The sequence below is a fragment of the Phocoena sinus genome, chromosome 8, assembly GCF_008692025.1.
Source record: "Phocoena sinus isolate mPhoSin1 chromosome 8, mPhoSin1.pri, whole genome shotgun sequence".
NCBI classification, from domain to species: Eukaryota; Metazoa; Chordata; class Mammalia; order Artiodactyla; family Phocoenidae; genus Phocoena; species Phocoena sinus.
Window position 1 is genome coordinate 84,960,540 of NC_045770.1, and position 16,173 is coordinate 84,976,712.

The 16,173-nt window shown below is 37.2% G+C and overlaps 1 protein-coding gene across 4 annotated transcripts in view; it reads left to right on the forward strand.

Moving 5' to 3' along the window:
• The window catches only part of HIPK3 (homeodomain interacting protein kinase 3), a 97,494-nt gene that overhangs the window by 12,201 nt on the left and 69,120 nt on the right, over nucleotides 1-16,173 (forward strand). The window lies entirely within an intron of this gene.

A 16,173-nucleotide genomic window follows, 5' to 3' on the forward strand; every position in this document is an offset into this window, starting at 1 on the left:
CGCAGGCCCAGCGGCCATGGGTCACGGGCCCAGCCGCTCCGCGGCATGTGGGATCTTCCCGGACTGGGGCACGAACCCGCGTCCCCTGCATCGGCAGGCGGACTCTCAACCACTGCGCCACCAGGGAAGCCCTTAAGTACTGTTTTTAATTAACTCTTTTCTAGCCTTTCTAAAGTAAAAACTTGTATTAACAGGGTGAATTCTAGCAGCTTTGAAATGTCCAACAGATCACTTTCTGTTCCAAAAGTTAGAATGTTTTGCTAAGTCAGATGAAGCTTGTTATTTAACATGCTGATTTGTGTTATAGTCAACACATTCCCTAGATGCTTTGCTCACAATACTGCTGGAAAATACCCAAGATTTTAGTGTTTTCAAATAAATGTTTTGTGAGTACCTGAGACAGCAGGTTTATTTTTTGAAGCTTTACAATTTGTGGTGGTTCATTTATATGAAAAGGTTTCTTACATGAGATGTTTTAGTGTCAGTAATTTCCTGGATATAATACTGGTAAAATGACCTGTTTAATGATATAGGTATTAAAATGTCCAATGAAGAGTTAAACTTACTATTCACACTAAAAACTTATTTTCTAGTGCACCCTGTCTTTTATTTCTAAGAAGACATGCTGTTTTGTCTTTTATAAATATGCACTTTAAACAAAGTAAGTGAAAAATGGAAGTGTAACTAGATACTGCTTTTTATTGCCTGAATATTGCTAGTCATATAGTTCCATTTTCTAATTCCTATTATAGAGCCTTGTATAGACTAGTACTAAGGTTCTCTGTCTTTCAAGAATGAGAAGACCTTTTTAGTTGAATTTATTGGACCACATAGTGAAATACTAATTTTAGTCTCTGTTGATTGAAGAAATTGCATAATGACCCAAAGCTCCAAAAACCAATGTGAATTAAGTAATACTTTTTTTTTTTTTTTTTTTAATTTTTGGCTGCGTTGAGTCTTCGTTGATGCGAGCGGGCTTTCACTAGTTGCGGCGAGCGGGGACTACTCTTCGTTGCTGTGTGCAGACTTCTCATTGCAGTGGCTTCTCTTGTTGCGGAGCACAGGCTTTAGGTGCGCGAGCTTCAGTAGTTGTGGCTCGCGGGCTCTAGAGCTCAGGCTCAGTAGTTGTGGCTCACTGGCTTCGTTGCTCCGTGGTGTGTGGGATTTTCCTGGACAAGGCTCGAACCCGTGTCCCCTGCACTGGCAGGCGGATTCTTAACCACTGCGCCACCAGGGAAGTCCCAAAGTAATACTTTTAAATGAAAAGATTTCCTCTCACTGTTTATGAAAACTTTTTAAAAAAAATTAGTGCTGGCACATGATCCCATGGACTTGCTCTGTGCCTGAGAATTCTGGATTTTAGGTGGTCTGGGCCATGCCTAAGATATTCAGCAGTTCATTCCCAAATGAGTAACCCTTGAAGAGCAGCCTTGTGCAAGAAAAACATTATTTTATGCCTGTTACTCATATACTCTTTTTTTTCTGTTTAATTTGTGACTTGACAAAAATTCTAACCTACAGAAAATTTACAAGAATAGTACAAAGAATTCCTCTATATATTTTTCACCTAGATTCTTCAAATGTTAACATTTTACACCATTTGCATTTACCTTTTCTCTCTACATCTGTATTTTTTCCTTCAACTTTTTGTAAGTTGCAGACTTGACCTCCGTATACACCTGATTTTTTTCCTAAAAGCAAAGACTGTTTTGTTTTATGTCTATGTTTTCTGTAATCTGAAAAGTTTCTCAGTCTTTGTGTTGTTTCCTGATATTGACATTTTGAAGAATACTGCCAGTTATTCTGTGGAATGGCTCTCAATTTGGATGTTTGTTTTCTTGTTCTTGGAAGTATCACCGTGTCGTGTATTCCTCTCAGTACATCATACCAGGAGGCACATGATGTTGATATATCCCATTACAAGTGATTTTAACATTGATCACTTGGTTAAGGTGGCATCTGCCAGTTTCTTCCTTTTGATTCGTATGTATCTTGTGGGAATGTACTTTGAAATGTATGGCCATGAAGGGTCTTGCAAGCTAACAAATTAGCCATGGCTGCTGGCAGAAGATAGACCCTGAGGTCAGAGCTAAAGGACTTTTGTACTCAGCGATAGTGGTAGTCAGTGTGTCAGTATTTCCTGTTTCCCCAGTTCAGTTCCCACAGGGTGCTGCAAACAGGGCCCGGTGACTCCTGCACAAGAGGAGTTGCGCTCCAGGAGGGGAACCCCAGGTTTAGGAAACGTTTATAAGGGGCCGTGAGCCCGCCTGACATGCGCCCAAGAAGGAGTCATTATCTTTTGTTATCCTGGACATGAAACAACCTGCCCTTTGCTCAGGAGAAAGACGCTATCTCTACCTTCAAGGCTGTTCAATATACAAATATCCTTGAAAGGAGACTGCAGAACAAAGGCATTCAGTGTCCCTGCTTGCAAGACATGGAGAAACATGAGAGATCCATGGTGAATTGTCTCCCAACAATAATATGCTGTTATTCTTGAAACTTTCACCCACTAGGTTTTGTTGTTTTTTTTTTTCCTTAAATTTTACTGAAGTATAGTTGATTTACAATGTTGTGTTAGTTTCAGGTGTACAGCAGAGTGATTCGGTTATACATATACATATATTCATTCTTTTTCTCACCTGCTAGTTTTTGCATCCATTGATAATTCTTGTTTGAATCAATTATTATGATTGTTGCCAAATAGTTAATTTTTAATTCCATCATTCCTTTTTGTTTATTAATTGCTTTTCCCTCTTTCCTGACTTATTCTCCATGTCCCTTACTCATGCCCTCTAGGATAACTTCCCAAGTAAACTACCTGAATGCAGGCCTTTTTATAAGGGTCTACATTTAAGAGAACTTGGGCTAAGTCACAAGGTACCTCAAACTCAGCATGTCTAACATTGAGTTAATTTTTCCTCTCTCATTTCTCCTTAAAAAAAAAATTTTTTTTGTTAACATTTGGCTATCAGTTTTTCAAGCCAGAAACATGTTTTTATTAATTCCTTCCTTCCTTCACTCGTCACCAAGTTCTGTGGTTCTATCTCCTAGCTACCTATAGCTAACTATTGGTAATCAGTACTCTCTTAATTCTATTACTACTGCTTTTGCTTGGGCTCTAATCAACTATTGTTTGGATTATCACCCTAGTCTTTCAACTGTTGTTTCCATTTTTTTTGGCCATGCTGGGCGGCATTTGGGATCTTAGTTCCCCGACCACGGATTGAACTCTTGTCCCCTGCAGTGGAAGCGCAGAGTCTTGACCACTGGACCACCAGGGAAGTCCTCCATTATTGTTTCTATCCAGTTTGTCTGTCACAAATTTGCCTGAGTAATCTTTCTAAAATACAAATATGATTATATTGATTTTTCTATTTAAAACCCTTCAGAGGCACCTCATAGCTCCTTACTATGGAAGACAAAGTTCTTCATGATCTTTCTTTTTAAGGTTGTCTTTCTTCTTCTCAAGGATCATCTTTTTGCTCCAGCTGCCCTCTCCACTGGCTGCAAGTTACGTTCTAGAGCAGAGCTTGGCATATTTTCTTAAATGGCTAGATGGGAAATATTTTAGGCTTTGCAAGTGGCATATGATCCCTGTTGCATGCTTTTTTTTAAACCTTTAAAAATATAAAAACCATTCTTAGCTCGTGGGCCATACAAAAATAGTCTGGGTTGGATTTGACTAACCGTAATTTGTGGGCCCCTCTTCTAGCCAAATAAAGCTAATGTCATATTTTTCATTAGTCTCTGCTCTTATATGTGCTGTTGGTTTGTGCTATTGGACTATCCCTCCTAAATAGCAGGCTTCTTCCCATCATCCTTCAAAATTTAGCTCAGATTAACTTCTTACTGAATACTTCAGTGCTCCTTCAAGCCATATGTTAATCATCCCCTTTACTTTGCTGCCTGTGTGCTTCACACATCCTTATGTTACTGCCCTCATTAGTGATGTAGTTATGTGTATACATGTGTTTGCCTCTTGCTAGAAGGAGCTCATTGATGAAAAACATACTTCATTGCTAAATCTTCCTGCTCCTAAATGTCTTTACTTGATTTGAATTGAAAGAAAAATTTAAAAATTGAAAGAAAAATGGGATGAAATAGTATATGGCTGATTGAATACGCTAATAAAATATATCTAAAATGGTTATATTTTTCTAACTTTTAAAAACACAACTAATTAAAGAGGTTATTCTATTCTCTGGTAGATTTTTTCTCCTTCTTTATTTAAAAATTAACGTAAATTTAGGCTATGAAAGTACAGAGAGTAGTAGTAGAACCAATTCCTATGCAGCTGCCACCGTGGGTGCAAAATAGTTCCTGCAGTTGAAGTCCCTCCTTTTCCTTTTCTTCCTGGCATGTTTATCATTTCTATGCATGATTTTATACTTTTACCACATACTTAACTATACCTAAAACTGCAATATCGTTTTGTGTGCTGCTGACTTTAAAATAAATGATACACGCTGTTTTGCAACTTGTTTCTTGTTCTACATTGTTGTTTTGAGATTTATCCATGTTGATATATATATAATTTCAGTTAATTCATTTTGCTGCATGTCTTTAATTCTAACATGCACAATTTTTCCCATGTTTAACATTTTTGAAATTATGATACATCTTAATCAGTGTCTTACTTTTATAATTGGTATTTTTTCTTTTTTTGTGGTACATAACTGTATGGTGACTGTGCTATAAGCCACAGTCATTGTATATGTTGTATGAAAAAGCCACGCTACTATATCCATCCCTTTTCTGACAGGTTATTTCAAAATTTTATCATTGTGCTGCAGTGAACATTATTTTACCTGTTTTGTTGTACTTACGTGTGAGAGCTTCTCCAGGTAGGATATGTACCTGGGAGAAGACTTGCTAGATTATAGACCACATCCATTTTCAGCCTTGCTTTCTAAAGTGGTTGTACTTCTTACCCTACCTAGTCTATAAGAGTCTCTGCTGCCCTGCTCCTCTTCAGCATTGGGTGTTGTCCTACCTTTTGTCAGCCTGATGGGTTTAAAATGGCATCTTCCTGTAGTTTTAATTAGTATTTTTCTTATTACTAATGAGGTTGAAAAATTTTTTTAAAAAGCCTTTTGGCTTCTATTTCCTTACCTGTGAATTGCCAGCTCATACCTTCTACCCATTTTTTACTGTGTTTTGCTAAACACACTATGACTTGTTTAGATCTTGTCAGTTATGTATGTTGCCAGTGTCTTCTCCATATCTGTGGCTTATCTTTACTGTATCATTTGATAAATAAAAGTTTTATGTTTTAATCAAGTCACATTTTCCAATCTCTTCCTCTTATAGTCTGTGCTTTTTGTATCTTGTTTAAAGAAAACCTTCCTTCCTTTCTATCAGAGGTTTGTGGTTTGTTAAAAATGTAACATAAATTTTAAACTGAAAGGGAAAGATTCCTCCCCTCCTCCCTTTTATATTTATCTTCTAGAAGGAAATTCTAGCACCTCAGTTGGAGAATAATTAGAGCCTGTGGGTGTGAAATTGTTTAAATGTAACGAGGGACAAATATAGCATTATAAACTTCTCATGATAAATTCACAGGTGGTCATTATAGGATAAAAATTTGGGAAATCACTAACTGGAGACAGTTTTGTGTCTTGTGTGTGTATTTTTTTTTTAATTAGTGAAGACTCTCTTTTTGGATGGGGTAGGGTGAAGTGGGTAAACATACCAAAGTGAAGCAGATGGTTATCTGTTCAGTCCATGCAAGATGTAAAGGAGTTATACATGGCTTTACCTTTGTAGGCTGTACATGTTAAAAAACAAATAAGGAGTGACTAAATTTTGGATAAACTAACTTGATTATTTAAAAAATAGTATCCCAGAATTTGAACGTACAAGTGAAAATTTATGAAAGAGTTTTCCATTGGATTTAATTAACAATTCTTCCATTTCTTCCACAAAATATGATCCGTTTCTTTGATATTGTCAGAAAAAACATTGGTAGGTTCATATGTATTTTGTTATCATAAATTAAAGTTTGGGTACTAATGAAGGTATCTAGACTTTTCTTTTCCCTCAAGTAATTGAATCTTTAAACTTCAAACTTGCAACCTGAGAACGAGGCCAACCATCTGTTGTCAGGGATAAGTATGGTAAAGGTAGAATTAAAATATCTGAAAACATTATTTGATAATCACAGTGGATGTAGCTATGAGACATTAAAAAAGTGAATTTGATGTAACTTTCATAGATTATTAACTCATTTATCATTTGAACAATACGTTGAAAATTAGGTCAGTTAGTAGGAATTTAAACTTCAACCCAAATAATACAGCTTTTGGTTAAAGGTTTTCATTTGTGCTATCACCATAATTATTTCAGGAGCTGATTTTTTGGGGAAATATATACAACAAACTAACATTAATTTAAAGTTATACTTATGAACTAATCCAAGATAAAATGGTTAAAGGGGCATTACAGTAACAAATAGTTGTGCAATTTATAGCTTCGTTCAGTCACTCTAAGTAAAAGTGTGATATTTGTGTTTAACATTCTTCTCTATATTTGATGCCTTTCAGTTTTAAAGCTCTTAAGAAAAATGTCCTTTTATCCCTCAATAAAATGATGACAAATTTTCAGTTGAAACAGAAATGGAATTCTGATATTGTTTGCATTGTGTCCAGTTACAAGTATCAAAAAAATGATTCTGAATGAAACTTTATTGTAATGTCTTAATATCCTTTGAAAATATTCATATGCCTGAAAATATTTTAAAAATGGAAAAAATGAAGCTTTTTCTAAGTATATTCATGAAAGCAAAATCTTTAAGTATATGGATAAACCAAGCTGGAACAATCTATTATTTACATGAAACTAGATTATGGACAGTATTGTTACCTTGAAGATTTCCTTCTATCTCCTTTGATCTCTTTGCTTGTCAGACCTTATGAATCCAAGACATAGTCATTTGTACGGAAAATAGAGTTGTGATAAAACTGGTGTTTTCAATATCCTATAAAAAATAAGTGAAAAGATTTGAGACTATAATAGCTTGAGGCTTTCATTATTCATTTAACTCTGTGCTAGACTTTGTGAGGAATGCAGAAGTAGTGTAAGAACGGCATCATTTCTCTTTGGCCCACTACCTAGATGAAGTAGGTTGACCCTGCTGTTTTGCAAAAGATTTTCTGCAGTTAAAAAAAAAAAAAAAAAAATTAATTAATTAATTAATTTTTGGCTGTGTTGGGTCTTCGTTGCTGTGCGCGGACTTTCTCTAGTTGCAGTGAGCGGGGGCTACTCCTCCTTGCGGTGCGCGGGCTTCTCATTGTCATGGCTTCTTGTTGTGGAACACGGGCTCTAGGCGCACAGGTTTCAGTAGTTGTGGCACGTGGGCTCAGTAGTTGTGGCTCGCAGGCTCTAGAGCTCAGGCTCAGTAGTTGTGGCGCACGGGCTTAGTTGTTCCGCAGCATGTGGGATCTTCCCGGACCAGGGCTCGAACCCGTGTCCCTTACATTGGCAGGCAGATTCTTAACCACTGCGCCACCAGGGAAGCCCAAGATTTTCTGCAGTTTTGAAAGTCATTCTAATGATGTGCAAACCTCCTTTCTTAGAATGGCTAAATTACTTCATTTGCATGTGTTAATAAAAATGCTTTTGTGAAGACCACCTTCCCCAAAGTACTTTTACTGAAAAAGTTTTGCCCTTTAATACTACCTCCCCTAAAGTGCTTCACTTCTTCAAAGTTCATCATACCTGAAATGTTTCAGGAAAAAGATTGAGAGCTACTGTATTCAGATTTAGAATTTTGGGTTCTTTTGCTCTTAAGCATCTTTAAAAATATTTTTGTGTGTTACATAAGAGAAGTGTTAATTTTGAATCTATTTTACTAGAAGGAGAGGAACTAGAATTTAGCAAGGAATATTGGGAGTTTGTGTGGTGGGAGATAATCAGAAAGAGATGGTAGATCAAAGGAAGAGATAATATTTTGAGGACAGAATGTGAAGTACTGTGTTGATACGGGCAGGTCAGATCTTGGGGTTTAATTGAGCTGAGGGAAGGAAAGAGGATTATGAGAGGTGACTGGATCCAATAAAGACCAGAATAGGATGATGAGGACTTGGTAGTAGGTCAAGAAGCACTGGCTTGTGTGTGTGGGGTGGTGGTGTTATTGTTTTATTTGGTTTTTAGCATGCTCACTGAGTTTTTACAAGGTACATTTCAGTCTTGTTGTCTTATGCTAATTATAGCATGCCGAAAGGCAGTTGTAATCATTGCTGAAAGGCAATTAATGTGTGATTTGACTAAAAACACATTATTCCATTAGTGAATTTAGTACTACTCTAGCTGTGTAGAAATGATACCATTACTGTTTTCACACAGGATGATTCTTTAGCTCTTAGCTTTGAAGCTGGTAGATTAAAGGTGAATTTGTACATTTTACCTGATAAAGGGGTCTCAACTTTATTTTTGTTTCCTGTTCCATTCTATCTCCCTTTAAAGAGTGGTAATAAGTTCACTTTTGAAAGTGAACTGTACTTGTGTCTACTTATTTTAGTATAGCCTGGAAACAGAGTTGATGGGTGTGTTCAGAAAAGAAATCTTAATGCAGGGTTTTATGTAACAGAATCAGTCGTTTACCTTGATCTAGTGTAGCTGTTTGCTGATTGCCAGTTGAATGAAAATATTCCCTAAGGTAATGTTCATTGAGCTGATTTTTTTGTTTGTTGTATTGACAAGTCTTTTTTTTTTTTTTAATTGTGTAGTACTGGCTGTGTATTTAATGTTTTGGTCTTTTATCCCTGTTTATTATGAGATAATCTTTTAGTGCCCTGAGCCTCTCTTTAGTTAAAGGAAACCTTTTTCCTGTGTTTTTAGAAGGGTTTTGTTTTGTTTTGATTTATTTCTTCTTGTAGATCTTTAGAAATCTTCAATACTGATCACATTTCCATATTTGTATCTTAATTTAAAACTTGATTTAAAAAAATTATTTATCTATTTATTTTTGGCTGCATTGGGTCTTCATTGCTGCCCGTGGGCTTTCTCTAGTTGTGGCGAGAGAGGACTACTCTTCGTTGCGGTGCACGGACTTCTCATTGCGGTGGCTGCTTTTGTTGCGGAGCGTGGGCTCTAGGCACGTGGGCTTCAGTAGTTGTGGCACGTGGGCTCAGTAGTTGTGGCGTGTGGGCTCCAGAGTACAGGCTCAGTAGTTGTGGTGCACGGACTTAGTTGCTCTGCCGCATGTGGGATCCTCCGGACCAGGGCTTGAACCCGTGTCCCCTGCATTGGCAGGTGGATTCTTAGCCACTGCGCCACCAGGGAAGTCCCTAAAACTTGATGTTTTTAGTAATTTAAGAATTTCTATACTTTTCAGTGATGGTCTGAAAGAAGGGGGTTTGTTCAGTAATCACTTGGGAATGGGTTTCTGTAGAGCTCAGTCTTAAGTGTAATGTTTAATATTCATCGATAACTCAAATGAAAAAATACAAAGTTTACGTGTTATAGCTACTGATGACATCAAGCTCTAGGTGTTAGTGCAGCCAATATTGATGAAGAATTAGATTAAAAAAAATGGAGATTTGAAAACCACAGTAAGATACCCCTTCATACCCATTAGGATGGCTATTGTTAAAAAAGAAGAAAGAAGAAAATAACAAGCATTGGCAGAGATATGGAGAAATTGGAACCCTTGTGCACTACGGGTTGGAGTGTAAAATGGTGCAGCTGCTATGGAAAACAGTCTAGTGATTCCTCAAATTAAAAATGGAATTACCGGGCTTCCCTGGTGGCACAGTGGTTGAGAGTCCACCTGCCGATGCAGGGGACACGGGTTCGTGCCCTGGTCTGGGAAGATCCCACATGCCGCGGAGCCGCTAGGCCCATGAGCCATGGCCACTGAGCCTGCACGTCCGGAGCCTGTGCTCTGCAACAGGAGAGGCCACAACAGTGAGAGGCCCGCGTACCGCAAAAAAAAAAAAAAGGAATTACCGTGGTAATTCCCTGGTGGACCAGTGGTTAGGACTCTGCACTTTCACTGCCAAGCTCACGGGTTCGATCCCTGGTTGGGGAACTAAGATCCTGTAACCCGTGTGGTGCTGCCTAAAACAAAACAAAGCAAAAAACAAAGGAATTACCTTATAATCCAGCAATTCCTCTTCTGGCTATATATACAAAAGAATTGCAAACAAGGTCTTGCAGAGATGTTTGTACATCCATGTTCACAGCTGCATTAGTCACAATAGTTGAATGGTAGAAGCAACCCAAATACTTTTTGATGACTGAATGGATAAACAAAATATGGCATAAACATGCAATGGGAAATTACTTAGCGTTAAAAAGGAAGGAGATTCTGACACATGCTGCAACATGGATGAACCTTGAAGACATGCTGAGTGGAATAAGCCAGTTATAAAAGGACAAATATTGTATAATTAAACTTATAGGGGGTACCTAGAGTAGTCAAATTTGTAGATACAGAGTGTAGAAAGGTGGTTGCCAGGGGCTAGTGGGAGGGGACAATGGACAGTTGTTTTAGTTTTCAGAGTGGGGGGGAAAGTTCTGGAGGTGGAAAATGGTGATGGTTGCACAACAGTGTGAATGACCTTAATGCCACTGAGCTGTGCACTTAAAAATGATAAATTTTATGTTATGTATGTATATTTTACCACAGTTTTTTAAGGAAAAAAAGTTAAAAAATTGAGATTTGAACAAGTAGAAGAAGAAAGTTGAGTGAGGAGAATGCAAGGCATTATTTACCTTTAATTAAATGTATTTGTGATATCACAGGATATTTTAAAGAAGAACCTGATTATATATAGGGCTATGTATAAGTTTGGCAGAAGATGATCCAGAACTTTGATATTGGCTAATAAATTGAATATAAGATAGTCTAAGTATTTCTATCTCTGCTACCTCCCTCTGTTTTCAGAAGGCCTGATATTGTGTGTAATAAGAAAAAAAAAAAAAGAAGAAACCGTATCTTTATGGTTAGTGGTGGTTTAGTTATCAACATTGGTTACATTGCTGTTTTGGTAATTGTAACAGGATGTGAAGAATTTGAATAGAATTCAGATGAGTCTTAAAGTTTTTTTAGAGGCTTGGAAAAATAAGGCCTGTTAAAGTACCTGAGATTATTAAGCCTGAGGAATGGAAACTTAACGGTTACTCTGACAGGAGTCTTTTTTTTTTTTTAATAAATTTATTTTATTTATTTATTTTTGGCTGCATTGGGTCTTCATTGCTGTGCATGGGCTTTCTCCAGTTGAGATGAGCGGGGATTACTCTTCGTTGCGGTGCGCAGGCTTCTTATTGCGGTGGCTTCTTTGTTGCGGAGCGTGGGCACTGTGAGCCTGGGCTTCTGTAATTGCAGCACATGGGCTGAGTAGTTGTGGCTCATCACGGGCTTAGTTGTTCCACAGCATGTGGGATCTTCCCGGACCAGGGCTCGAACCCTTGTCCCCTGAATTGGCAGGCAGATTCTTAACCACTGTGCCACCAGAGAAGTCCCTAACAGGAGTCTTGACTGTCCTTGGAGTGATTTTATAGGCAGTTCCAGCTCACAAAAGGGTGGTATTTCAAAACTTCATTTCTTAGTCAGTTGGTAAGAACAAATGATAAAGTCATGAAATATAACTGCAGAGGTATAACAGTATATATTGCAATGAAAAATAATAGGAAATATGTAGTATTGTACTGATTCAGTGTTTTGGACTCTGGACTTAGCAGCTTCTCAGAGTACTAACTATACTCTGTAAATTCCATAAACACCAAATATAAGATACTCAGGTCAGGAGTTAATCTGATGGAGGGTGGGAGAAGGGAAAGACTTAATATCTGTGGTAGGGAGTCACAGTAGTCAAGTTAATTAGTAATTTAGAGTTCTTTTCTTGTGGTCTGTTATAACAACTATCTCCAGCATTACCCCCTCACCCACTTCTTCTTATGTGCTATGTAAATTATGTGACATTCCTACCCCGTGTTTATTTTCTAAAGTTTTCTTTGAAGTTGGTCCCACAGAGTACAGTGGTTGGTGAGGGGTAATTACTTTTTCTAAGCTTCCTTTAGTTGGCCCTGGTTGGAACCTTTGGGCTGTTCGCCTTCCAGCTTGGCATGTTGGAAAAGAAAAGGTGGGGACAGCTGGATTCAGAAATTGCAGTAGTTTTGTTTTGTTTTTTTAATGTATTTATTTATTATTTATTTATGTCTGTGTTGGGTCTTCGTTTCTGTGCATGGGCTTTCTCTAGTTGTGGCAAGCGGGGGCCACTCTTCATTGCGGTGCGCAGGCCTGTCACTATTGCGGCCTCTGTTGTTGCAGAGCACAGACGCCAGATGCGCAGGCTCAGTATTTGTGGCTCACGGGCCCAGTTGCTACGCGGCATGTGGGATCTTCCCAGACCAGGGCTCGAACCTGTGTGCCCTGCATTGGCAGGCAGATTCTGAACCACTGCGCCACCAGGGAAGCCCCAAGAAATGCAGTATTTTTTTTTTTTTTTTAAATCTCTAGGTCAGTTACTTGGATCTCAGCTGTTGTTCATATAACACCTTTATTTAACGTGGCATGGATTGGCCTAGTGTGGTATGCATTTTATTCCCTAGGACTTCATCCTGATTTTTCAGACTTGAGGGCCCTGAAGTGGTAGGACTTGAATTTGCCTAGGGTTTTGTACAGATGAGATCATTGGTTCTCAGTAGTGTGAATAGTTAGTGTGAATCTGTCAATAAATGGCCTTGAGAACTTGTATACATACAGATACCTGAACCTCACCACAGATTTACTGAATCAGAATTTTTCTGGAGTTTTAAATATATGTTTACTTAAGTTTTTGTTTTTAAACATTTTTTAAAAATTATTTATTTATTTATTTTGTCTGTGCAGGGTCTTAGTGTGGCACGCAGGACCTTTGTTGTAGCATGTTTAGTTGCGGTATGTGGGATCTTGAGTACGGCATACATACTTCTTAGTTGCGGCATGTGGACTCTTAGTTGCAGCATGCGAACTCTTAGTTGCGCCATATGTGTGGGATCTAGTTCCCTAACCGGGGATTGAACCCGGGCCCCTGCATTGGGAGTGTGGAGTCTTACCCACTGGCAGGGAAGTCCCTTACTTAACTTTTTATTAAGGAAAAATGTATACATATTCAAAAGTAGATAGGATAGTATAATGAACCCCTTTTTATTCACTATCAAGCTCCTATGATGAATAATTTATGGCTAACTTCATTTTATCTATATCCCCATCCACTTTATCTGTTATTTTGAAGCATATCCCAGATATATTATTTCATCTTGAAATTGTTTCATCTGTATGTTTTAATAGATTTCCCAGATGATTAAAAAACTTTTTTGAACAGGTAACACAGGTACATAGTAAAAAATAAGGTGGTAAAAAGGACATACAGTGTAAAGTCAATCTTTCTTATTGCCCCCAGTATTCTTGTTATTTTTCTCTAAGGCGGAGAAACCTACAGCTTCTTTATGTATGTACACAAATTAATGTATGTGCAAAAATATTGATAATTCCCCTTATTAAACACACGTGGTAATATCTGTTGTAAAGTACACATTTTTCTGAATTTTGCCTTTTTCATGTAACAATATTATCTTGGGAATCAGGTTATAGCAGGGTAAAAAGATTGTTTTCATTGTTTTTTTTTAAGACTCTGGTTGGTCTGTGTATCAGAGTGTATCTAACTGATGCCTTTTGGATGGATGCTTAGGTTTTTTCCAGTGTTGTGTTTCTTTACAAACAGTGCTGCATGACTGTCTTGTACTGTATCTGAGTTATCTGATTCTTGATCAGAGAACATATCCATTTGCAATTTTGTTAGGCATTGCCAAATTTCTTTCCCACCATCTATGTATGGTATGTAGGGTTCTCCAGGCTCACCAGTTCCATTTTAAAAATGATTTTCATGTGTCTCCTGTTTATGTTCATGTTCTTCTTTAAATCCATCAGTATATTTATAAGAGCTGTTTTAGAAACTCTTGTTTGTGAGTTTCATCATCTGTCATTGTGTCTGTTTCTATGGGTGTGGGTCACAGAAGTGCTTTGAAATAAGGAGAATCATGATAATGTTAAGTTGTTGAAGATGAGGTTGGGGAGCTTCACAGTGTTAAGTGAGTTAGAGAGTGAGCTTGATATGTTTTGAATGAGTTTTCGATGTGGCTTGGCCTCATTAAAAAGATGATAATTGGTGGAATTTTGAAACTTCCCCTGAGTAAAAGTATAGAATAGATGCCAACAAGATTTTAAGAAAATGGATGAAAAGGTTTGGAACTCCAGGATTTCAATTTATGATTTTCTCTTACACATTGAACAACAAATCTTAATTTGTGTAATAAGGTTTTGTAGCTGATTTCTTGCCAAAGCCAGGTCAACTTAGGAAAGTGGTAGGTTGTAACAAGAATTGTTTATGAAGTTGAAGGAGGCATAAATTTATGCCTTTTACCTGAAGGGGCATTGTATTTTCCTGCTCCTTTTACTACACCCTAGCTGTGTGACTTTGAACCAATTACCTAGTCCCTCTGAGCTTTAGTTTCCTTAACAGCAAATTGGTACTAAGTAAAATACTGCAAATAAAGCATTTGTTAAACTGTTGCATAGTAGGTGGTAGCTCTTATTATTTTAAATATTATATATATTACATATAGTGATGGCAATCTGTTGTTTTTGAGTTAAAGAATTGATGTTTGATTTGTTAAAATGGTAGGAGACTGCCCAGAATATGATACAGATTTTTAAATTGTGGAGAACGGAAATATTTTGAAGTTAATTCAACCAACCAACATTTATTGAAAACCAACTCTATATTATGAGTACTTTGTTTCAGATCTAGTGTGAAAGACTGTTGTATGTGCTGACAGTTACAGTGTAATGTCAGGCATGTCATATCATGAATGCTAATTAGAGGAATATGTAAGCTTCTATGAGAGCACTGAATGCCCAATTCTGCCTGGAGGGTGAGTGTGGGTGTTCCAGGCAAGGCTTCATCAAGAAGGTGTTGTCCAATGGAATATTACTCAGCCATTAAAAAGAATGAAATAATGCCATTTGCAGCAACATAGATGGACCTGAAAATTGTCATACTGAGTGAAGTAAGTCAGAAAGAGAAATATCATAAGATATCGCTTACATGTGGAATCTTAAAAAAAAAAAAAAGATGAACTTATTTACAAAACAGAAACAGACTCACAGACTTAGAGAATGAACTTATGATTACCAGGGGGGAATGGGTAGTTAGGGAGTTTGGGATTGACATGTATAAACTGCTATATTTAAAATGGATAACCAACAAGGACCTACTGTATAGCACAGGGAACACTGCTCAATATTATGTAACAGCATAAATAGGAAAAGAATTTGAAAAAGAGTAGATACATGTATAACTGAATCACTTTGCTGTAAACCTGAAACTAACACAACATTGTTAATCAACTATACTCCAATATAAAATAGAAAGTCTAAAAAAAAAAAAAAAAAAAAAAAAAGGTATTGTCTCAGGAATTCCCTGGCGGTCCAGTGGTTAGGATTCAGTGCTTTCACTGCTGAGGGCCTGGGTTCAATCCCTGGTTGGAGGACTAAGATCCCACAAGCCAGAAAAAGAAAAAAAATGTATCACTTTGATTTGAATGTAAAGGAGTTTGCTACAAGGGTGGATGTGGAAAATGACGTTAAGTAAAGAGGACATTGTGAAAACGAACTCTATCTGGCTTACATACTTATTTTTACAATTGATTTTTTTTTCTCCCTGAGGCAGTTCTGGAGCTTTAGGTTTATGGAATGTAACTACATTTATGTAATATATATTTTCGTTTTTGGTCATTGGTTCATAAATGATATATTGGTAATAGAATGTTTTACTTTTGCCAAATGTGTACAGTTTAAGGATCTGTACCTTTTCTTTTGGAGGGAAATTGGTTGGTACAGTTCTTAGGGCATATCTTGGCCATTGTAGCTTAGCAGTAAGTATTTATTGATTAAATGAATGCACTCAGCTGTTTAGTCCCGACCTTTCATGCAATACACAAAATATCTGAAGTACTAAGTAACTAAAATGGAGCATTGAAAATGTTTTTCTCCTCCAAGGGGAAAAAATCTTAATGGAATTTAACTGTTTTTATAAATTATGGACTTGATCCTTAAATGTTTTCTTCATGAGATTTAAAAAATGAAATTTTTGTAGCTAACATGGCCGTTTTTTTCTTTTGCAG